Here is a 22,640-nt window from a genome sequence, read left to right on the forward strand (position 1 = left end):
ACTCCCGAAGGGTTCTTGGGCACTGGAGTCCACCCTCAGCTCCCATCACAGGAGCTGACACCGGGTCCCAAGTCACAGTCCAGGCAGGATGGGATGCAGGCTGAGCTGGCCAGTCCCCAACCCGGAACAACTGGGGATGCTGCTGACAGACAGTCTTAGCCCTTGCCACCCCAGCTGTGGCAGTGGCCCTTGAGGCTTGCATCCCATGAAGAGCCTGCTCTGCTCTCTGGACTAGGCATGACAGCAAACACCAGGACAATACCTAAGGAAACCAGCCAGGCAGGGCAACCCCACCGAGGCCAGGTGATGCCGAATTGAGGAAAGCAGAAGAAATCAGGCACCAAAGAAATCAGGCAGCGGGGTCTAAGGAAGCCGGGTGACAGCGTCGCAAAGGCAGGCAGGCAGGCAGGCAGGCACCGGTGGCCAAATGAAGACAGGTACTAGGGACTAGAGCGAGCTGGGAGGTGTGGACAAATGAGGCCAGGCACCGGGGACTAGAGTGAGCTGGGAGGTGTGGACGAATGAAGCCAGGCTTCGGGGGATCAAATGAAACTAGGCAAGAGGCCCACAGGATGTGAGAGAAGAGAGATATCAGGAACTCATCCCCCTGTCGAGATGTCACCCCCACATCCTAGGCCTCCCTCTCGGTAGCCCCCCTCCCCCAGGCCGGTGGACACAGCCAGAGCCCCCTCCCCTCTCAGAGGCCTGGTCCGCCTGCAGCCAATGGGCCCCGGCCCCATCCCTGAGACCTCAGGAAGTCCCAGTCCCTCCCACCGGCTGCTGAGGCCGGGGGGGCTGGGGAGAGAGCGCAGAGAAGAGAGACAGCTTGGCAGGGGGAGCGCCGAGCAGCCGCGGGGGGCGGGGGCCGAGGAAGGAGCGGGAAGCGCCGCGGCGGGCTGGCGGGCTGGCGCGGGCGGGGGCGTCTCCGCCGCGGCGGGGCGGCGGGGTGACAAGTTCTCGGCCCCGCGCCGCGCGCACTGACCTGGGTCCCCGCGCAGGCGCCCGGCCGGGGCTCGGCGCTCCGTGGGTCCGCCCGGCAGCCTGCGGGCATCGGTCCCCCCCCCCCCCGGGCTTCCCCACCTCCCCCGAGGGGCCGGGCAGGAGCGGCCGCGGCCGCGCCGGAGCCAGCGGGCGAGCGAGAGGGCGAGAGGGCGAGCGGGGCGGCGAGCGGGCCGGGAGGGGGGAGGCAGCGCGCCGGGAGCCGAGCGAGCGAGCGAGCGAGCGAGCCGAGGCAGCAAGTGAGGGACGGCATGCAGTGAGGTCATCCTTTGAATCTAATTGTCTGAGTCAGGAGGAGATGTGGCACTTGATGCTGGGGGAGGGGTGGGGAGGGGACCCTCGGCACAGCCAGGGGTGGCGGGCCCCACTCCCCCGCCCCCAACTCGCGGCGTGGATGTGGGGCTCGGGGCTGACCCCTGCTGCCCGGGTATCAGCTAGTCTGGAGACGTGCGACTCGGTCCCAGGGCAGGGCCACCTTCCTATCCTCTTGGGAGTGGTGGGGACCTGCCGGAGCCGGGTCGTCTTTCTGCCTCTTTGGAGGAAATGGCAGACACCCCCACACCCAGTCGTAATTCTGCCCTCGAAGAAAGGGAGACTTCAGACCTTCAGCCTGCCCTCCACATTGTCTCGATGTACTTCAGGAAAATGGGCCTCTTCTCCCAAGTTAACTACCTGCACTGGGAATGAATCTGGTCCAGGGGAGAAACTGAGCCCTATTCACTATTTGGCTCCCTGGGAAGGACAGTGCAAAGGCCACCGGACTTCCCTCCAATCCACCCCCCAACACACACACACACAGGGCCAATATCCTGGGGTACCAGGAAGCTACCCAAAGGACTCAGTTACTCAGACAGCAGCTGGCTGGGCAAGTCAGCAACTAGGCCTTGGGCTGGTCAGGCTCGCACACCCAATGCATGTGCACAGGAGCACATGAACACATTTGCACACTCTGGCACGGGGACGGACCAGGCAGCCAGCCGGGGATGCTCACCAAGGGCCACATGCCCCTCCCCTCGCCCCCGTGGGGGGAGGGGTGATAAATATTTAAGGGGCTTTTAGCTCAGAAGGGGCTGAAGCCGGGGGAGGGAGGGGGATCCACGCTGCCTGATTAATGGGGTTACGGGCTTGGATCAATCTGTCCGCCTGCCGCTCCCTCCTTCCCCCTCCTCCCTCCCTCCGCCTAATGCGCTTTATCAGGAGACGTTTTTCTGACTTGGCAGCGTCGGGCGTTTTAAATAGACCCATTTAGAGCTCTGGTTGGGGGAGAAGAAGGGGGAGGTGGAGTGAGACAGAGATTGAGACGGGCAGGGAGACAGAGACAAATAGGGAGAGAGACGCCCGGAAGAGAGAGACAAGGAGAGAGAGAGAGAGAGAGAGAGAGAGAGAGAGAGAGAGAGAGAGAGAGAGAGAGGGAGAACTGAGAGGGGAGACTGAGGGCTGGACTCCCGTGGAGGCTGAGATGGAGCGAGGTGATGGGAGGCCAATGCGAAGGTGGGGGCTGCAGAGCAGAAACAAATACCAGAAGACAGAGAGAGAGGCAGGCACCGGCCGCGGCGGAAACCCAGGGAGAGGCTCTCTGCAAGGGCTGAGTGCTAGCCTGGGAGACAGCAGATATCTTTTATTTCCAAAAACAGTTTTTCATGCACTTTGTTAAATTAAAAAGCTGTTTTTAAAGTGGCGCTGGAGGTACTGCTGGGGGAGGGTGGACAGAACTGCCAAGCCCTCCCTCCTCAGCCTCCTCAGCCCCACAGAAGCTGCATCAAGCCTGAGCCCCTGGGGTGTCTCCAGCTCCCCTGCTCTCGGCGATCCTCTGAGATCCCCAGGGACAGGGTCAGGGCATCTGAGCTACTGTTCACTGGCAGGAAGTCCTTCCTGCTGTCTGGCCTCAGTCCCTCTTGCTGCGGGGAGCTCAGTCTTTCTCCTGAGCACTACCCGCTCTCTCTTCCGGCTTCCTATAGGGCTCCCAATTGGGAGGAGGTGTGAATTATGTGCTCGGATGGCCCAGCGGCCTGTTGTCCTAACGGGACATCAGATTCCCAGGTACACCCCAATAAGCATCACCTATTATTCTATAAATCCATTCCCTAGCCCCTCCCAGTTTGAACTGCTAACACAGATCCCTCCCCCCCATATGTCCTTGGATCCTAACACCACAGCCATGTCCTCTTCAGGACCCCTGAACCATCTAAGCTCCCTTTAAGGCCAGGTGCCAGCCTGGACTGTAGTGTGATCAAATGTCCTGCAACACTGGACTACCTACCCACTTCCATCCTGAACAACATGCACTCCTAGTTTTGAAGGGTTGGTGTCCGTGCCACCCCCACCCCCACCAACCCCCCACCCAGCACCCCAAGCCGGGAAAATGGCCAGTCTGTTTAGGAGCTGAGATGAAAAGCCCAGCCGGCCTTTGTGGGCCTCTGGCCTTTGTGGGCCTTTGGCGCGTTTTGGACAATAGGGCCTTCCGTTCCGCTCCAGTGCCTCAATTCCTCAGATGCCCCCATCCTGGGGCTGCCAATCCCGGGGCCTTGCCTGACTTGAATGAGAGGCAAGGAGAGTCAGGTTCAGCCCCACTGCTGGCCCCAGAAGATTTTGGACCTTCCCACCTGCCATTCCACCTCCTTCAAGCTCAGCCGCTCCCCTAGAGCCAGGGAGATGCTGGGGGTGGGGTGGGTGGGGGGTGGAGAGGGAAGTGGAAGACACAGACACAACCGATCATTCCTCCATCTGGCATCCAGCGCCCCTCGTGCGGAAGTGTGTCCTGACCTGGTGTGCCCTTTCCTGGGTGACAGTGGATGAGTCTCTCTCCTTCTCTGGGCCTGACATGGGGGCAGGAAGCACCTCAAGCCCATGGCCTCAGGAGGAACTGAAGGCAGGAATCTCAGGGTTTTCACTCATGGCCTCCAGGCCTCCAGCCCCAGTGCACCAGCCTGAGGCCCCAAGATGGACCCGCTCTGCCTGGGCTCTCGGCACCTACCTCTTCACCACCAGTCAGACTCCAGGGACATCAATATTATCCTCCTCTCCAGACCAAGTCTCCTCCTGGGACTTCCGGAACCAAGAAGGCGAGATGCTGTGGCAGGCTGGGCTCTAGAAGGGCAAAGGACATACGTCAGGTCACAGGGAAGCCACAGGTCTTAGTGAGCTCACAAGTCCACACTGAAGGGGAGACCGGCCATCTCACTGTTCTCATCTGTGAAATGGAGTCAGAGTTACCTTGGAGCACTGTTTTAAAGATTCAGCACAAAGAAAAAAAAAATGACTGAAGGATTATGGTGTCTGCTGAACCAAGGGCCTGAGCGGTTGCTAGTGGATGAGCTGTGGGTCTAGCTAGCTCAGTGAGAGTGCGGACCTAGCATGGACTCCCCAGCACTGCCCCCCGCCAAAGCTAGCTGCTAAGATCACATATCTGCAAGAAGCAGATATGCCTGGAAGAGAGACAAACAGTACAGTGTTCCTCTACGCCTTCCTCGGCTGACTTCAGTTCTAAACCACAGGGACAAACAAAGGGTACAGGATAGGCCTGACACCACTCACAGATACATACCACAAATTCCCACACAAGCAGGGTTCAGACAGAAGGACCTCCCATCACACACACACACACACACAGAGGAGGGGAGCGCCATGGGCGTGGGCATGAATACCCACCATTCTGATGTCCTCCACATCCCACCACAACTTGCTGAGCATCTATCATGTGCCAGGAAATGTTAACCTCGTCTGCACCACCCCCTCTCGGTGATCTCTGCATGAGCTAGGTGCTAATAGTCTTGCCACTTGACAGCTAAAAACCCTGGCGTTCAAGAATGTTAGATAACGTGTCCGAGACAGCAGAGCTGATCACTCCTGGAGCCTTGAATGGAGTCAGTACCCGCTTCCGAAGCCTAACGTACCCATCTGCCTCTGTGGCTCTCACCCACTTACACAGTGCTTTTCCAGTGATGCAAACAGCTAGGATTTTTTTTTTTTTTCCATTTTTGCAGTGCTGGGGAACCCGTGCTGGGAACTCACTCTCACTGACCTATACCTGCATCCCATCAGCTGGGAACTGCTCGGGGCCTTTGCTAGAAGACTTTATATTGAGTCCTTCACTGACTTCTGACTTTTTTTCCCCCAGACAGACTCTCACTATGTTCAGCAGGCTGGCCTTAAATGCTCAAGAGACATTCCTGCCTCTGCCTCCCAAGTTCTGAGAGTATACGTGTGTGCCACCACCTCCAGCTTAACTTACATATAGTTTTCCTTTTTTATTTTAGGTTTTTTGAGACAGGATTTCTCTGGGTAGGCTTGGCTGCCCTGGATCTCACTCTGTAGACCAGACTGGCCTTGAACTCACAGAGATCCGCCTGGCTCTGCCTCCCGAGTGCTGGGATTAAAGGTGTGCACCACTGCCTGGCTTTCTTCCTTTATTTTTTTTAGAGTTATTTATTTTATGTGTATGAGTATTTTCCCTGCATGTATGCATATCATGTGAGTGTGTGGTTCCCTTGGAGGTCAGAAGAGGTGGGTTAGAACCCCTGGGACTAGAGTTACAGGTTACATGAGCTGCCATGTGGGTCCTGGGTCTTTTTGAGAGTAACAATGCTTTTAATAACCACTAAGTCATGTCTCCAGCTCCCAACTTACATTTAAAAGCAAATTTTTGTCGTGTGTGTGCATGCACCTAAGTGTGTGTATGTGTGTGTACCACATGTATGCAGGAGGCTGAAGTCAGTGGAGGCATCAGATTCCCTTAGCGGAAGTTACAAGCCATGTGGGTGCTGGGACCTGAACCTGGGTCCTCTACAAGAGCAGGAAGTGCTCTTAACCGCTGAGTCATCTCTCCAGCCGGCATAACTTACATTTTTGTGCTGAATCATCAAAACAGCCTTCTGAGATAACCTTATTTCCATTCTGTAGTGAGAACCCCGAGACAGCAAAAGCGGCTTGTCCCAAATCTCATGACTGGCCACTGGCAAGGGCCCTGGGAATTCAGGGTTATCAAAAAGCTTCCATGAAATCTAGGCACTCAATAGACCCCTCACCTTCTACAAGTTCCCAAGAGATAGCCAGGGTCTGACTGCTTCCTCAACAGGTCCCAGAATAAATCTGCCAAAGGTATGATTAGGGGCCTAAATGCATGCTCATGAGGAAGGAAGGGGCTCTGCCATGGAATCCTGCCCAGAAACCAGACACATCAGTAACCAGAAAAGGCCAGTAACTAAAACAGTGTGTTAGAGAGACAGGCTGACTGCTGGTGACAGATACCAACACACCAAGACACCCCGAAGAGAGGGGATGGAAGGGAGGACAGGCGTACGTCAAACCAAAGAATGGCAGGTAGCCTGACAAAGAGATGATGTCGGCGGAGAGGGGACAGGCTGACAGGACAACACAGACTGATGCACACTGACAGGCAGACACACAAATACAGAGCCGTCTGACCTTCACAAGAAAAAAAAAAAAAAAAAAGCCAGCGAGGCTCAAGCTGTGTGTGGCATGTATGTGCGTGTGCGTGTTGGGGAAGCATGCAGCATCGCTACGCACATTACACCAGCTGCTTCCAGCAATTTCATCTGATTAATAATAAATGCCCTGTAATTACAGCTGCTCCCCCAGCCCTTCTTCCTGGTTTTTGTCAGCTGCCGCCAGGCCAGCCCCCTCCTTCCCCGCCGGCCGGCCGGCTGCATGGACCCCATGATCCACTCCATCACTCCATCCTCACCTGCAGCTTTCTAGGAGACCGAGAGAATGGAGCTGACAGCCCAGATTCCCGCTCTGCAGGGGCCACCCATCTCTCTAACTTGGATGAATGCCCTTAGGTGCCAAGCAAGACGCCCTCTCACTTAGTTTCACTCACACCTCCCCCCCCACCCCGCCACCTGTGTATAACCCTAATGCTAATATGGCGGAGGGGCCCAGGCCTGAGACACAGGCAGGTGAACTCTCATTGCCTACCATCACCCTTTTGCTCAAAGATGTCACCACCACCCACAACTGCCTTAACCTTGGAAACTCAAAAGGCTCAAAGGAAGAAGGCACCAGGACAAGGGACCTCCCCCGGCCCCACGCCAACTCTAAATACCCTAGTCTCTGCCCGCTTGAATACACCCTCCAGCTTTGGATACTGGGTGGCTCTGGCTCCCCATTCCTCAGTGCCCCCCTACACCCCCCCAGCCTACCTCCTTCCAGGCCTCCTACCCTAAATCTCCAAAGCATCTCTATCAGAATCAGCTGCGGGTCTGTGCCGATCTGTTTCTAATCGCTGGGGCCTGGTTCACGCTTGCCCCCCCACCCCAATATTGATTCCATTATTTGGAGAGACATTGACGTCAGGGGCCTGGATGGGTGCCAAAACCTCCTTCTCTCCAGGCCTGGGCCAGGGCCCAGCCCCCCCACCCCCCCATCCTGCGATTTCACGGAGGGGCCTGGAAAGGTCAGCTCACGGGCCAAGGTCACGTGGCATCTGCCTTCTGATACTGGACTCCTCTTGCCTTTTTTTGGGACCACCAGGCTGTTCCTCCTCCTCCTGAGAAGAGGGCTTACACAAAGGCCCGAGGTCAGAAGTGAGGTAGAAGTCTACAAAAGGGGGTCTTAAAACCCTTGCTGGAACTCCACTGCATGGAGAGGGACAGGGATGGGCAGTGGCTCAGAAGAGGGCACTTGGGGAAGATTCTGTTTACTTACCACACACTTGCTCACTCAGAACTTGAAAAGGTGCCTACTGACTACTTGAGTTGTACTTCTGGATGCTCTCAGCCCGCTAAGGAGGAAATCCTACAGAGTTTAGGACCACCAACTGCCCTGAATGCTGTCAGAGTTTGACTAATCGGCATAACTGATTTGATAAACTTTTGCTCTGTACAAACCAAAGGCTCGGTCTCTCGTATGCTTGCCACCCAGGCTCACCTCAGTTTCTCCAACTCTCACATTTACTCATAGCTTTTCCTAGGAGACTCCCACAGTAATGTGGGTGTGTGAATCTCTCCTTTTCTCTCCCCAACTAAGGTGCAGCCATGCTACACCGGCCCCCACCAGTAACTCCCAGGGTCTGGCAGGATTGAGTATTTTTAAGGTCCAAATGTTGTGTTCTCAGACATTAATAACCAATACAGACAGTCCACCCTGCCTGAAGCAGCTACCCAGCTTCAGAGCTGAGTTTTGGTGGCTTGGACATGGGGTCCATTCTCCGGACCTACAGTCCGGAGTGAGGGATACATTTGATGCTGTAGGGGAATAAAGACTTTCCTATCACCAGAAAAATCGCCATTGTGTGTGTGTGTGGGGGGGCAGAATGACCTCCAGGCAATGCCTCAGGACCAGGTCACTGCTCTCATCCAGACCTAACTAAAGTGTCTAATTCCCGCCCTCCTTCTCTGAGCAAAGGGAAGCTTCTCCCAATTCCAACTTGCAAGTCATTCACAGACCCTTTGAACCAAAGAGGGGTGCACACGGGAGCTGCTGGTCCTCAAAACTTAAACTCGAACTCTTCTCCCCACATCATGCCTCAACATTTATGGAGAATCTACTTCCTGCCGAGCACTGGGACTCCGGTCCTGCCCACAAGAAGCCCCGCGTCTGATGGAAGAGAAAAGGCATTTCCCCTACTCTATGCCCCATCTATGTGCCAGGCAGGCACAGCGGTGCATGGGGCAGAGCCAGAACCCACCGAGTTCACGGGCAACACTACCACCTTGCTGAGCTATGCGAGGAGGAAAGAACACATAGAGGTATGGTTGGACACTGCCCTGGATCTGTGGAAATCTGTCCCACACGTTCATGGACTCTCCAGCACATTCCCAACACACACATAGGCCCTGGTAAGTCACCACCCCAGTCTAACTTCAATTGCTTCTGCTGCAGCCCCAGCTCCAGCTTCTGGGAGCCAGTTCTCTACAGGGACAGGGGCTCACACTAACAACGCCCACATCTGCTCCAGCCCTCACCCTGTGGCAGCCAGAGCTCCTGCCTCTGGTGACCCCCAACCCAGCACAGCTCCATACTTTAGGGGCTCCCTTTTTGCCTGTTGCAAAGATGACCCCCTGCTCTCCATCCATAGTCCCTCCCCCCAGGAAACCAGAGCCCATGTGGGTGTGGTCACCCAGGGCCACAGGAGTTCCCCCACCCGTAGTGGGTCTGGAGGAGGGGTCAGTTCACTTCAGCCTTCTTGCTTCCTGGGACCCCCCCCTCCCCAAACCAGGCACACATGGTCCCCCCCCAACCGATCTGCATTTCAAAGAAAATCCACTCCATATGTTTCCGATTCATTTACACTTCAACTCGCCATGGGGGGGCAGAGTGCAGGACGCCTTGCCTCCAAGCCCCCTCCCCCATAGGGGAGCTGGAGAGCATGTGTCCAAAGGGACACATCTTTCACGGCTATGGAGCAGTTAAAGCCTGACCACCTCAGCCTGATGCACCCCCTCTGTGGACCGAGTCTCTACTGTGTAAGCTCCTAGGGGTGGGGGACAGTATGCCTCAGGTGATCCCACCCACTAGTCTCCACAGTGGGCTTGTGAAGTCCAGGACCATCTCTCTAAGGCAGGTAGAGTCCCAGGGCTGGCTGCAGCCCAGACTCCCTAGGGCTACTGTTCTTTCAGGGAGCAGGGGGGTGGGTAGGTATTCCTGGGTAAACACTGGAGCCAGGAGACGTAACATGGCCCCTACCCTTCTCCAGCAGGCAAAGGGTAGAGAGGGATGCACTTCTCTCTTAGCATAACAAATGCAGCACCTGGGAACTTTCCTGGAGCCCTACCCCCACCCCCAAGGATGTGTGGGTTGAGGGGAGGGGTGTCTTGGGAGGACGCGAGTCTCATCTGCCCCCACCTGGCCCTGATCCTTTCTACCATGGAAGTGGTGCCCACAACTATTTAAGGAGTATGTACATATGGCACATGGAGGAATCTGAGAGTTCACTGACCCCTGTACCAACAAACCACTCAGACATCCTGCCAAGGGCTCCGTTGGCTGTGGAAGGCCGGGAGGGAGACTCTGACTACTCAGTGTTTCCCACCCCCTGCCGTCAGAGCACAGCCCTGTGTGAAAGGAGAGACATAAACAAATGTATACCCCATCTTCATCCGGTCTTCACCCAGGACGGCTCTCTGAGCTTCGCCTTGATTGCCCTGACACTGCACCACAACCCGAAGAAAAACACGAGCACACGTGACTCAGTCTAAGTCCCAAAGCGGAATCGTGAGCATCACAGTCTTAGTGTGGGTCTGAGTGTGAGCCACAGGGCAAAAGAATGAGTTTCGTGTAAGCACCAGGCTCTAAAGTCAGTCGGAGTGTGAACTCTGCGATTGAAGTGTGGTTTTTTTGTTTGGTTGGTTGGCTGGTTGGTTCTCTGGCAGTGCTGGAGACCCAAGGATGAGTCTGAGTGTGAACTAAAGTCCTGAGGTGTGCTTGACTGTCGGTCCCAGGGGTCAGAAAGTGAGCTCAAGGACTGAGGTGACTTCAGCTGAGTCCTAGGAGCCCCTAACAACTCCGTCTCAAAGTGTGAGCTCTTGGCCTTCAGGGCGTTCTGGGTGTGAGTCCAAGCTTCCCTTTTAAAGCATGAATGTTAACCCCACAGTGCCTCTGTAAATCCAAGTGTTTCGGAATCCCAGTGTTATCATCTACTTGATCACAGGAGAGACATGAGAATCCATAGTGTGGGCACTTGAGTTCTATTATGAGTCTGAGTAGGAACTTTCAGATCCTTCTGTGAATCTGAGTGTGAGTCACAGGATTTCAGCAGTCTGAGGGAGTCACCCAGATCCTGGTGTGAGTCCAAGGCTACCCCCTGGGGTCCAGCCCTTTGGTTCCCCCATGTGAGTGTTGCTGAGTCTGACCGTGAGCCCCTTTGTAAAGATGTAAGGCAGAGCACAAGTACCACGGGGAGCATGTGAGCTTGGCTGGAACCTCAGTGTCCCCAAAGAGTCCTTGAGTTCTAATACGAGCCCTATGGTGGTGGTGTTTTTCCTAGACAGGGCTCTCTGAGTAGCCCTGGCTGTCTTGGAACTCGTCGCTCTGTAGACCAGGCTGGCCTCGAACTCACAGAGATCCGCCCACCTCTGCTGGGATGAAATGCCTTTAATGCACCAGCACGCCTGGCTGGGCCCCATGTTCTTTATGTGAGTTTGAATGTGGGCCTCTAGTCTCAATGTGACAGAATCTCTGAATAAAAGTGTCCATCTGAGGAAGCTCCGTGGTCTTAGGAGACAAAGTAGCAGCCCTTGAGCCCCGGAGAGCTTCTGTGGGCCAGCTCTAAGTCTCCTCGGAAACCTATGAGCTAAAGGACAGAGATGTGTACATATGAGCCCCACGTGAGAGCCGACCCAATAGGAGAGCAGACCCCAGGAAGGAAGTGTAAATCTGAACGCAAAGTCCACTATGCTGGGGGAATTCTGAATACAAGCCCACGAGGGTAATCCCCAAGTCTCTGGAATGAGTTTAAGTGTTCCAGTGTGAATCGGAGTGTGAATTCCAGAACCCCAGGAAGTCTTGAGTGTGAACTTTAAACTCTTAGTCTTTGGGTAGACTCAGAGTCCCAACTAGAGGATCAGTTCTGACAGGGTCTGAACCTTAAGCTCCATCTTGATCCTTCTGGAGCCTCAGGAACCGACAGGAAGGATTTGTGTGGGCTGTGAGAGCGGAGACAGGGGCATGATGAGACTCACCGTTCAGTCACCTCACAAACCCAAGCTAACCCTGCATCTCCATGAATATCCAATTGGTCAAGCCCCAAGTAATGACAGACACCCAGGGTTAGACGCACAAAAATACACCCGGTGTTTCAGACCCCAGGACACACAACAGTTCACTGAGGCACAAACACACTCGGTATTCCCAACTCTTACCACCTCGGTGAATATGGCAAACAAGCACACAAATACATCCTGTGACACACAAAAAAAAAAATACATCACAGGCAAAACAACTTGTGTTAAAGACACACGCCATACAGAAACACACCCAGTGTTGCCGACAAGATAAGGTGCCAGACTCGCATGCACACACACACACACACACGTACATACATGCGGGGGTGAGGGGGATAGATTCTCAAACAGAGAGACTAGACAGAGAGAAAGAAAATCCTGAATTTTCAACAAGGCGTGAAATAGTCCTGCCCGCCTGAAGCTACTGGAGGGGGAGGGCCGGGGAGGCAGCGAGCTAGACGCCGGAGAAGCTCGGCAGAGGAGAGGAGTCGAGGAGAGCTGTCCGTCTGGTGACCTCCCCGCGGCCCAGCCCCCCACGCACCGGGAGATACACTACTCTGTACAACCTGGGGACACCCAGCCGCACCGGAGGAGGCTCACATAGGCAGACTCACAAAAAAGGACACTTGGGGGTATGCCACAGGCTTGGAATCACACAAACCAGAGGACTTACAAAGAGACACTGAAGGGGACCCACTGCGAGGAGATACATGCAGGCGGACTCATGAGAAAACCACAGGCAGGATCACACCGACACACACACACACACACACACACACACACACACACACACACCACGCGCGGATTCACACGGATACCCGGGCACTGGCAGAAGCGCAGCCATCCTTTTACACTCCCGGGCACTTTGAAGTCCAGATTTTTTTTTTTCTCCCCGAGAAAGAAGCAAGCTTTGGGTGCGTGGGGGGCCACTGCGATCCCCCAGCTCTGGAATTTTCCCAGACCCCGAGCGTGCTGCTCAAGGGTAGGAGGCACAGGGACACTAGGACCAACCGCCCGGGCCACCTCCCTCCAGCCGATTGCCCAGCTTCACCACCACCACCACCACCACCACCACCACCACCACGCCCAACCCCTGGCGCGCCCGGACGTGGGGGGCTGCTGCTCGTGCGCCCCCCGCCCCCGAGTTTGCGGGCAAAGTTTCTGGTGAACTTTCCTACCTCCCCCGACCGCGGGGTCCACGCGTGTCCCCTCGCTCTCTCTCCCCGCGCGCACGAGGGCCGCGGGTCCGCGGGGTCCGTCCGCCTGAGCGTTCGAGGGTCTAGCCTCGCGCAGACGGCCACGGAACACTCACCGCGCCCTCGGGCCACCCGGGCTCCGCGCCGCGCCCTTCGGCCGCCGCAGGCGGGGAGCGAGGCAGGAGCGCGGAGCGAGCACCGCGGCTGGATCCCACTGCCGAACCCCGCGCCGCGCCGGCTGGAGCCGCCGCCTCCACCGCCGCCGCCGCCGCCGCCGCCCGCTCTGCACCGGCTCCTCGGCTCTCCGCGGCTTTAACCCCCCCATCCTCCTCCCTCCCTCGCGCGCTCCCTCCCTCCTTCCCTCGCCCATGTGACCGCGGGCGCCCGCTCGGCCGCGCGCGCCCTTGCTCCCCTCCCCCTCTCGCCTTGTCTCCCCGCGCCTCCGCGGCAGCGCGCCACGACCCCCCCCCTCCCCGCCTCGGCCCCCCCGCGCGCGCGCGCCCCCCGCCTTGGCACGTTCCCGCGCCTGGCACGCGCGGCACGCTCGCGGGGCACGCTCGCCCGCGCAGGCCTGGGAGCCCCCCGCTCCCCACTCGCCCCGCGCAAGCAGGCGCCCTACCCCCCCCGCTGGCACGCTCGCCCGCACTGGCACGCGTGGCCCCCTCGCGTTCGCCCTTTCTCCGGCGCGCCCTCGGGACGGCGGTGGACCCCGTGCTTCACGCGCAGCCCGGGCCGCGGGTCTCGCAAACGCGCGCGCACACACCCACACCCACTCCGCCCGCTCTCCTAGGGCGGCCGGGCGCGCACCCACCCCCGGGCTCGCTCGGCACACTCGCAGCTTTGGCCAGGTCTCTCCTGCACACACACTCTCGTCCGCTCTGCTCTTCGGGCGTCTCGCACTGACACTCCGGCACACCCGGGATCAACTCCGGGGGTCCTTCTAGCATCCCCGAGAAGAGTACGAGGCAGAACCCCCCAGTGCCCGTTAAACCAGCCCTCTCATCCTCCCTTGTTCCTACCGCCCCATCAACCACCTCCCTCCGAGTCCCTCTTTCGGGGGGTTAGCGGGCTTTCCGCTCCCAGGACTCGAAATGGACCAGCGTGGATGCTCAGGCCCTCGTCATCACCACCACTCTCCTCCGTCCCCGGGACACGGGGCCTGGAGAGCAGCCTCCGTGGAAGGGCTAGGGAGGCTGTGACTTAACTGCCTGGTGGGACAGTTCCAGAGCGGGGTATACCCCTCAGCTAGCTGAGCTTGGCTCTGGCACCCCCGCCCCAGCCCACCCCCGCAGCCTGGGTCTTCACTTCACTGAACCTAGGCCTCTGTTCTGGCCACAATATGGGAGATTAAGGTTAGACAACCTGATCGGCTTCTGAGGCCACACGAAAGCGCAATAGAAAAAGGGATGCCAGAGGCAGAGAACCAGAGGTCCACCCCCTTGGATTTTTCGACTGGCCTTTGACCCATAATCCCTGGGCCTTGCCCCTCCAGGGAACCGGTCCAGGGCAGAGGGCTAGGGGAGGGAAATATCTCGCTGTTTCTTCACGCCCTTCCCCAGCAGGCTGCCTACAGCGCCCGGGCCCTTTCCCAACAAATGCCTCAGAGACTGTATTGCAGAGGAAAAAAACCTTCCCGCCACTGCTGGGGCTTTTCGCTTTCACTTCCACGGCTCCACGGTGCAGCAGTCTGGAACCAGGAAGGGCTGAAGCTCAGAGAGGGTGGGCCAGGGCTTAAGGACACACAGCAACATAGATGAGCCCCATAGGATCGGAGCATAACTCCGACCGCAGATGTTCTCTAACTGACTTCTCTGGGCCCACCTCAGGTCGCCAGGCTTCGGACCCTAATAAGACAGTGGGTTGAGGGATGGAGCGCAGGAGGTGCGGGGGAGATGGGGACACACACAATTATGTCTTTCTGTGTTGATGGTAGGTAGGCCTGGACCAGATTAGGTTCTGGAGAAGGGGCTAATGCTGATGGACCCATGCGCTCACATCAGCCTGGGACAGGCAGACAAACGGACGCGGAGATCGGCGGGTCCCGAGTGGGCCGACTTGGCTTTGCAGATAATCCTTCTGCAGGTTGGGGGCAGTCAGGAACTACGCCCGACAAAGGTCCCCAAACGAGACCGGGGCACAGAGAGAGAGGCCTCCGTCATCACGGCCGCAACCACCTGGTGCGGGCCAGGGCTCGCACCAGACGTCCCGAGTCCAGGAACACGACTCAGTGTGGGGAGGACGAAGAGGGACGCACGTCGGACCCGGGGTGGCAGGAGTGGGGGGATGTCTGTCGGCTGGTAGCTCCTGGAGCGGGACCAGCGACCGCGCTCGCTTCCCCGGGACCGCAGCGACACCTGGCGGGCAGGGCGGGGTGTGCGTCCTCGGGCTGCGATCCGGCTCCGCGCTGAGGCCTGGAGGTCCTACCGAGCAAGGGAGGGAGGGTCTGTGCCCTTTCCATCTTGTGGCCGCCTAGCCCCGAACCCGCGATCTTTCCACTGAGCCGGGCCAACGGAGGAGTCCTGGCGGCTTTTCGCTCCTGCCCTGTCTCCACACTAGCCTCTGTGCTTCCTCAGCCTTGTGAGGGTCTAACCCCCCGCCTATGGGTAGAGCTAGGCGCTTAGACGGGCCTTCACCTCTGGCCGCACCCCCTTGCCAGCTCTCCTGGAAAGAGCTGGCCAGCCATCTGCCCCCCAGCTCCTCTTACCGTAGTGCCCTTAGCCTTAAGGCAGATCCCACTCACTCAGATCCCTGCCCTCAAACCCTATCTCAGCCGATTCACTGTCGCCCCGTGACGAAGTGGCAGGAAGCCGAACCCCCAGACTAGAGGCCCCACAGTAGTGGAGGGACCCAGAATCAGGCAGAGGCCTCAGGACACTGGAGAAGCTTTGCTCCTGCTTGGTAGAGACCGGACCCAGGGAGTGCTAGGCAAGTGCTCTACCCCTGAGCGACACCAGCCCTCCTGGGGTTTTATAGCCTCTGTGAGAGGGAGCATTGTGGCCAGGTCTTCAGACTTCACCCTCCAGGCGGGGTGCACTAAACCGACCCCCCCTTACCCCTGGACTTAGCTTCAGGCCTTTAGGCTGCAAGGACGCTTTCCCAATCTATATTGATCTGTCCCCAGGAAGGAAAGCGACTTCTGCGGTCACCTTTCCAAGCGCTCCTACAGAAAACAGTCCCATTTCTAACCAGCTTTGCACCAGAAGGTTCCACAGCACGGCAACCTCCCGGCTACATGTTCACACGGGCTACCTTAACAGCACCAAACACGGGGTCACATAAAGTCACACACTCATCGGCCTCACAGAACGTTCAGCCTCACTCTGGGACTTGAGGCGTCATGGGACCCTTGCTTGGGCAAGGACGGGACTGACTTCTGGGTCGCACATCCACAGCAGCACACACTCACGGCACAGCCACAGCACGCTGCGTGTCACACAGGCACACACTCAGTCACACACGCTCTCAATCACACTGGGGTTGGCGGGTCGGGGCGGGCTCTGGGAGGCAGTTACGTAAACGCCCTCGCAGCCCCCCCTCACTCCCCCTTACCCCCCCTGCTTCCTCGCACAGTGCCAGCGCCCGGGGCGGCTTGGCCGGGGCCCGGGAACAGCTCGGCCTCGCGGAGGCTCCAGGCGCCGAGAAACCCGATCCCGACACAGCCCCGGGCCGAGCCAGGGAGGGGGACCCAGAGCCCCCCCAAGTCAGGGACCAGCCCAGCCGCCCCCATGGGCGACTCACCGCCCCCCATCCTGAAACGGCTCCAGCACCATCTTGGGACAGCACCTGGGGCGCACCCACAAGAACCCCCCTCCTGGAATCCCATGGTGGAGACCGCTGCCCTGACCCTTTCCATCTCTAGTACCACAAAAGGGCAAGCATTCTCCGAAGGTAGAGGGTGGGTGGAGAGGTGGGGCCCCAGTACCGAGGCAAAGCATTCACCCAGGTTCCCTGGAACCACCTTCCGGTCCCACCCTACTAGAGTCCTTAAATCCACACGGATACAGGAGCTTCCACTACTGCCCCAAGATAACGTCAGATTTATTTATTTATTTTACCTACCAGATTACCAACCAACATCAAACACCGCCGCCGCCGCCCCATCAAAATTCTAAATTATTCAATAGGCCCAAGGCCTCCTTCCCTCCTTAATCTTTCTTTCCTCCCATCGGGAAGTCCTAACTCCAGTCTAACCACAGTTGCTCCTGCTTCACTAAGAAGGAAATCTGAGGACAGATGGAAGCATTGGGAAGGAGGGAGGATTAAGGCCTAGGAACCCCCAGGAAGTCAGAAATCTGAATGGAGGCCGGAGACAGCCCCTCTGCCCGATTTTCACTATACCCCTCACCCTACCCTGCAGCCTACGGCTCTGTTTTTCACAATAGCTTCTGAGTGTCCGATTGGGCTGCCCAGACCCAAGAAGAAAGGGAATTTCCCCCCATGTTCTCTGCTAATGAACAAAACATTTCATGTTGAAATTCCTCCTCAACCCCCAGTCCAGAGTCTCTACCCTCCCCCATACAATATGCCCGAGCTGAGGGACCCCTAGGAGGGACTCAGAATGAGGACAAGCTCCTAGAGGAAGCAGGGCTTGCTTACATTGGGGGCATCTTTCAAAATAAGTCATTAAAATGGCTTTTTTCCCCTTTCTTTCTGCTTTTGGCTAAAATTACCCACTCCTGTGGCTGCTTCCCAGAAAGGGTGGCCGGAGCTGTCCCGAGGCCCAGGACATGGCCCCCCTCCCCTGGGCAAGGAGCCTTCCCGAAGTTGTTTTCCTGGTCTCTTCCTCTCGGATGTTTTTTTGATTATTAATCACATTTTCCATCCACAGACTCAGTCCAGACCCCTTCCCCCGCCTGGGGTCAGGGCTGGACAGGAAAGAGAAGACTTCTCTGGGAAGATGAGTTGGGGACATGATAGGCAGTGACCCTGGCCTTGGCTGACCCGAAAGAGGCTCTCAGTGGAATGTCACAGATCACACCCTCTGCGTGCTGGCACATAGTAGGTGCCATCCTTAAGCAATACAAGTGAGATAAGTGAATGAACAGGTGGCTGGTTTTCACAGCACCCAGCTGGCACTGGGCAGCAGGGCACTTGGCGTTGGTTGTTATGTTACAGATCGGGAAAGATGTTGAAGACAGGGAGACATCGGCCAGAGTCACTCAGCAAGTTGATGTTCAACCAGAGCGACATATATCAATGCTGATGGCACCTCCTGTTCTTAAGAGTATGTATGTGCGTCCTACTGTGTGCCGGGCATTGGTGTAGGTACAATAGTGAACCAAACACTGTCTTCTGAAGGATGTAGAACTAGATTCCATACATGGCTCATGCACGTGTAATTTGGTACATCTTAGAAAATGGCAGGAACTACTAAAATGAAAGAACAGAGATCCCAGGACCTGGTAGTTCTATGTATTTCCAGATATATGCCTCAAAGAAAGAATCAAATGTTCTTTATTCATTCGTATATTCCAAACTGGAAACAACCCCAATAGATAACAGTGACATGGTCACAGCATCAGAGAAGAGCCAGCTCTGGCTATGTGTAACGACGTGGGTAGACCTCAGACAAAACGCTGAGCAAAGAGGAGGCCGAGAAGACTCAGAGAACATACCGATTCATTTCACTTCTAGGAAACTTTGGAACAAGCAAAACTGAAATTGAACTTGTAATTTGAACTATATATCCTTAAAATTTGTGCACTTTACTGTTTACATTTTGCCTCAAATTTGTTTTAAGTTCCCACCCTCATGGGGCTCACATTCTAATCAAGAAAGATAGATAATTGTACAGTTAGCCCATGCAAAATCCCCAGTTCTAACTCCCAGCCTCCTCAGCCAAGAAGAGATGCCTCAGTGTCTCCTAGGAGAGGCATGGCCTAAGCCCCTTCCTTTTTTCTCCTAGTGTTGCACTTCTTTGTCTAATACGGTTAGTGTGCAGTCTAAGTTCATGGCTGATGTGATGTCTGTCTAATTGCCCAGCTGTGTGATGCCTCTGAGCTCCAGGAGGGCTGTCCTGTGGCTCCATCTCTAGTGCTGGGTCTGGCATAAAGCGGGTGATTCTAACAGCTGAAATAGATTTTGTGTATGTGTGTTATACTAGAGGAGCTGTCTATCACTGAGTTATAACCCCAGTTTTTTTTATTTTTATCTGTCTATCTGTCTGTCTATTTATTTTGGGACAGGATCTCTCTGTGTAGACTTGGCTATCCTGGAAATCACTATGTAGATCAGGCTGGCCTTGAACTCAGAGATCCTCCTGCCTCTGCTTCCTGAATGCTGGAATTAAAAGTGTGTGCCACCTCGGCTGTCTTCTTTTTAACCTTTCATTTTGAGACAGGATCTCACCAAATTGCTCAGGCTGGCTTTCAACTCACTCTTTAGTCCAGCCTTGAACTTGGGACCTTTCTGTCTGTAAGTAGCCAGGATCATCAACTTGCATCACCAGACCCAGACTGAGATAGATTTAAATAAATCTAATTCAATGTTTACATGCATAAATCCTTTAAAATAGATCGAATGAGCATGTGGTGTGAGGTGAGCGGGACGGCTCTGACCTCAGAAGTGGCACGAGTGAGCGAGCCTCGGTGAAGGGCTTCTACCACCAGTGATGAGAAGCAGGCTTAGTAAGCTCAATGAGGACTAAGAAGAGGCCTGGGAGGCAGGCTAAGGCTGCAGTGGTTCAGAGACCACATCCCAAAATGCCTTCGGTGCCAAGGCCATGGTGGTCTGGAAGGCATACAGTAGGTAAGAGTATAGGACTCACTTGACTGTTAGTGAGATCTTCTTTTGAAATTTATTTATGTGTATGCATGTGTTTGAGTGTATGTACGTGTACCACATATATGCAGAAGCCTGTGGAGGTCAGAAGAGGGCATCAGATTCCCCAGAACTGGAGTTACATGATTGTGAGCCACCATGTGGGTCCTGAGAACTGAACCTATCCACCGCAAGAATGGTATAAGTGCTCTTAACCACTGAGCCATCTCTCCAGCTCCTGCTAGTGAGGTCTTGAGCGGCCGACTGCACAGAAGGTTAAATTTTCTTGCTGACTTGGACAAGATCCTGGGCTGGAAAGAAAGGGGAGTGCCTTGATGGAGAGAGGTCACTCAGATTCATCTTTTCCACCTCTACCATGACTGTGTGTGTGTGTGTGTGTGTGTGTGTGTGTGTGTGTGTGTGTGTGTGTGTGTGAATCATGTCAGGTATACACAGAGGACATGATTGTATCCCCCTGGATACATCACCCAGCGTCTGCTCTCCCGAGGATCTTCCCCGTGGTGATCCTGGGGTGTGGGTTAAGTCTGGAAAGAGAAGCTGGTGGGAACAGAGGCACCAGATGGGAGAGGATGGAGAGGGCCAGGAAGGACAAGGAGGGCATGTGAGATCAGGGGACTTGATGTTTTTTGATTTTTTTTTTTTTAAGGCAAAAACAGGGACACAAAACAGACTTGCAAAATCACAGATGCATTTTTTCATTTTGCAAAAATTTGCATGAAACTAATTCACTACTCAGAAGTTGTCTCCCCGCCCCAGCGGGCTCTGATTACCCCTCCAATTTTTCACAGTGGAGACATCTGTCCTCAAAGGACTGTCCCTTGCAGTGGTTCCCTGCTGCTGATAATAGGGTCCTCCAGACCGTTTCTCTCCCTTCACCACCCCCAAGCTTCCTTCCTGACGAGCTGTGACTACTAGGATGGGAAATAAGCGGGGGGAGAGGCCCTGACTCCCCCACAAACTCAACTATGGTGATTAGGAAGACCAAGGCAATTAAAAAATCTGGAGACTTATGCTAGCGATACCAAGCACCAGGGAATAGGCAGAGGCAGAAGAGGAAGTCCAAGAGAGAAAATTGAGTTAAAGTCAGTTCAACAGACATTTATTAGCGCCTACTGTGTGCCAGGCCCAGAGGGAACATTGTGTACAAAGGCACAGACGACTCCCAGGCTTTTGGCATTGGTGACTGGGAGATGATGGTGCCACTCACAAGGCCTTGGTGTGTTCAGCCGAAGGGTCTGTGGAATGATGGGTAGGCAAGGACGCAGCTAGGGTGGGAGAGAATGTCCTCAAACCGAGCGAGGGCAAGCTGGCTGGAGGTGTGCAAGCCTGCTCCACAGTTCCCAGGGCCCTCTGCGCCAGCACACGGGAAGGCCTGGGTATTCATCGAAGTCCCAGGCTGACCTGGGCATTACGACAGTGCTGGAGAACAGCAAGACTGGGAGAAGGGAGCAACCATGGAATGTGAGAAGGAGGAGCGGTGGGCTAAGACAGAAACTGGGAACTTAGGTTAAGAGAGAGGGAGACAGACAGACAGAGACAGAGACAGAGACAGAGAGAAGACACAGGGAGAGACAAAGACAGAGAGACAGAGAGACAGAGACAGAACACAGAGAGAGAGACAACACAGAGACAGAGATAGACACAGGGAGAGACAGAGAGACAGAGAGAGAGTGAGACAAAGAGAGACAGAGACAAACACAGAGAGACAGAGATAGACACAGAGGGAGAGACAAAGACAGAGAGAGTGAGACAAAGAGACACAGAGACACAGAGAGACAGACAGATAGACACAGAGGGAGAGACAGACAGACAGACACAGAGAGTGAGAGAGACAGACAGAGACAGAGACACAGAGAGACAGAGATAGACACAGAGAGAGGAGAGACAAAGAGAGACAGACAGACAGACACAGAGAGTGAGAGAGACAGAGAGACAGACAGAGACAGACATACAGAGAGACACACACACAGACAGACACGCAGAGAGAGAAAGAGAGAGTGTATGTGCTGGGAAGGGTGGAGACACACGCCTGTAATCTCAGCATTTGAAAGGTATCAGAAATTCTAGGCAAACCTCAGCTACGCAGTGAGTCCCAAGGCCAGCCTGGACCACACGAGACCTGTCTCGAAACAAATGTGACAAAATAGATAACCACCAGTGCCCCAGAGGCTGAGGCAAGAGGATTGCTGTGAGTTTGAAGCCAGTCTGGGATACATGGTGAGGTCTTATCTAAAACACAGAAGAACAAAACAACAACAATAAAAAAAAAAAGAAAAAAGGAAAGAAGAGGAAGGTGTGGGAAGAAAACAAGAGAGTCGTGATGGCCTCGAGAGCAAAACAATCTAGGATCAGGGTTCCTTATGAGGTCTGAAACAAGAGCGTGGTGAGACTAAGCCCTAGCTGTCAGCGGAGAAGAGGGTGGAGGGAGCAGGACCAAGATGGAGCTGGGGAACCTGTTGGCCCCTGCTCACAAGAAGCAATGAACACGCTCCTCCCAGCTTCCCATTATTTCTGGGAGCCCTGTGTGGTCTGGGGGCCTCACACAGCCACGTACAGGGGTGGGAGAGTATGAAAAGGCTCCCTCCAGGCCCTAGGCTTCTACCCCGGAACCCCTAGTTTCTTGGTCTCCCCAAGAGACTCCTGAACCTTCTTCAAGCTCAGGAGCCTGCATGCAGTGGTGGGAGAACCCTGGGGACCTTGAGAGTAATTGAAACCAGGGCTAAGACATTAGAAACCATAACGCCAACTCCCGGGCTCCCCCAGGATGGCTCCTGGTTTTCTTCTCACCCCGGTCCCCACTGTTGTTGACAGGCTGGCTCTCTCAGGCCCCCACCAGCTGGGCTGTTGACCCTCCTCTCCAAACCAACCAGAAGGGACCTCCAACCAGAGACACCCGAGCCAGACCTTGGGGACCTCTTCTCTGTGCTTCAAGAGCCTCGGTGTATACTACGTTAACCTCCTTATTTTGAAGTGTCCCAGATTC

At 55.6% G+C, this 22,640-nt stretch overlaps 1 protein-coding gene across 1 annotated transcript in view; it reads right to left on the reverse strand.

Annotated features, from left to right (window-relative positions):
- Cntfr (ciliary neurotrophic factor receptor) overlaps positions 1 to 13,128 on the reverse strand; it is a 39,463-nt gene extending 26,335 nt beyond the window's left edge. Inside the window, 2 exon segments of the mRNA XM_037202526.1 lie at positions 3,974 to 4,086; positions 12,994 to 13,128. The gene's annotated coding sequence lies outside the window, so the exon portion shown is untranslated.
- Positions 13,129 to 22,640: the final 9,512 nt, after the last annotated feature.

This window comes from Peromyscus leucopus, chromosome 2 (assembly GCF_004664715.2).
Source record: "Peromyscus leucopus breed LL Stock chromosome 2, UCI_PerLeu_2.1, whole genome shotgun sequence".
In the NCBI taxonomy this organism is placed as follows: domain Eukaryota; kingdom Metazoa; phylum Chordata; class Mammalia; order Rodentia; family Cricetidae; genus Peromyscus; species Peromyscus leucopus.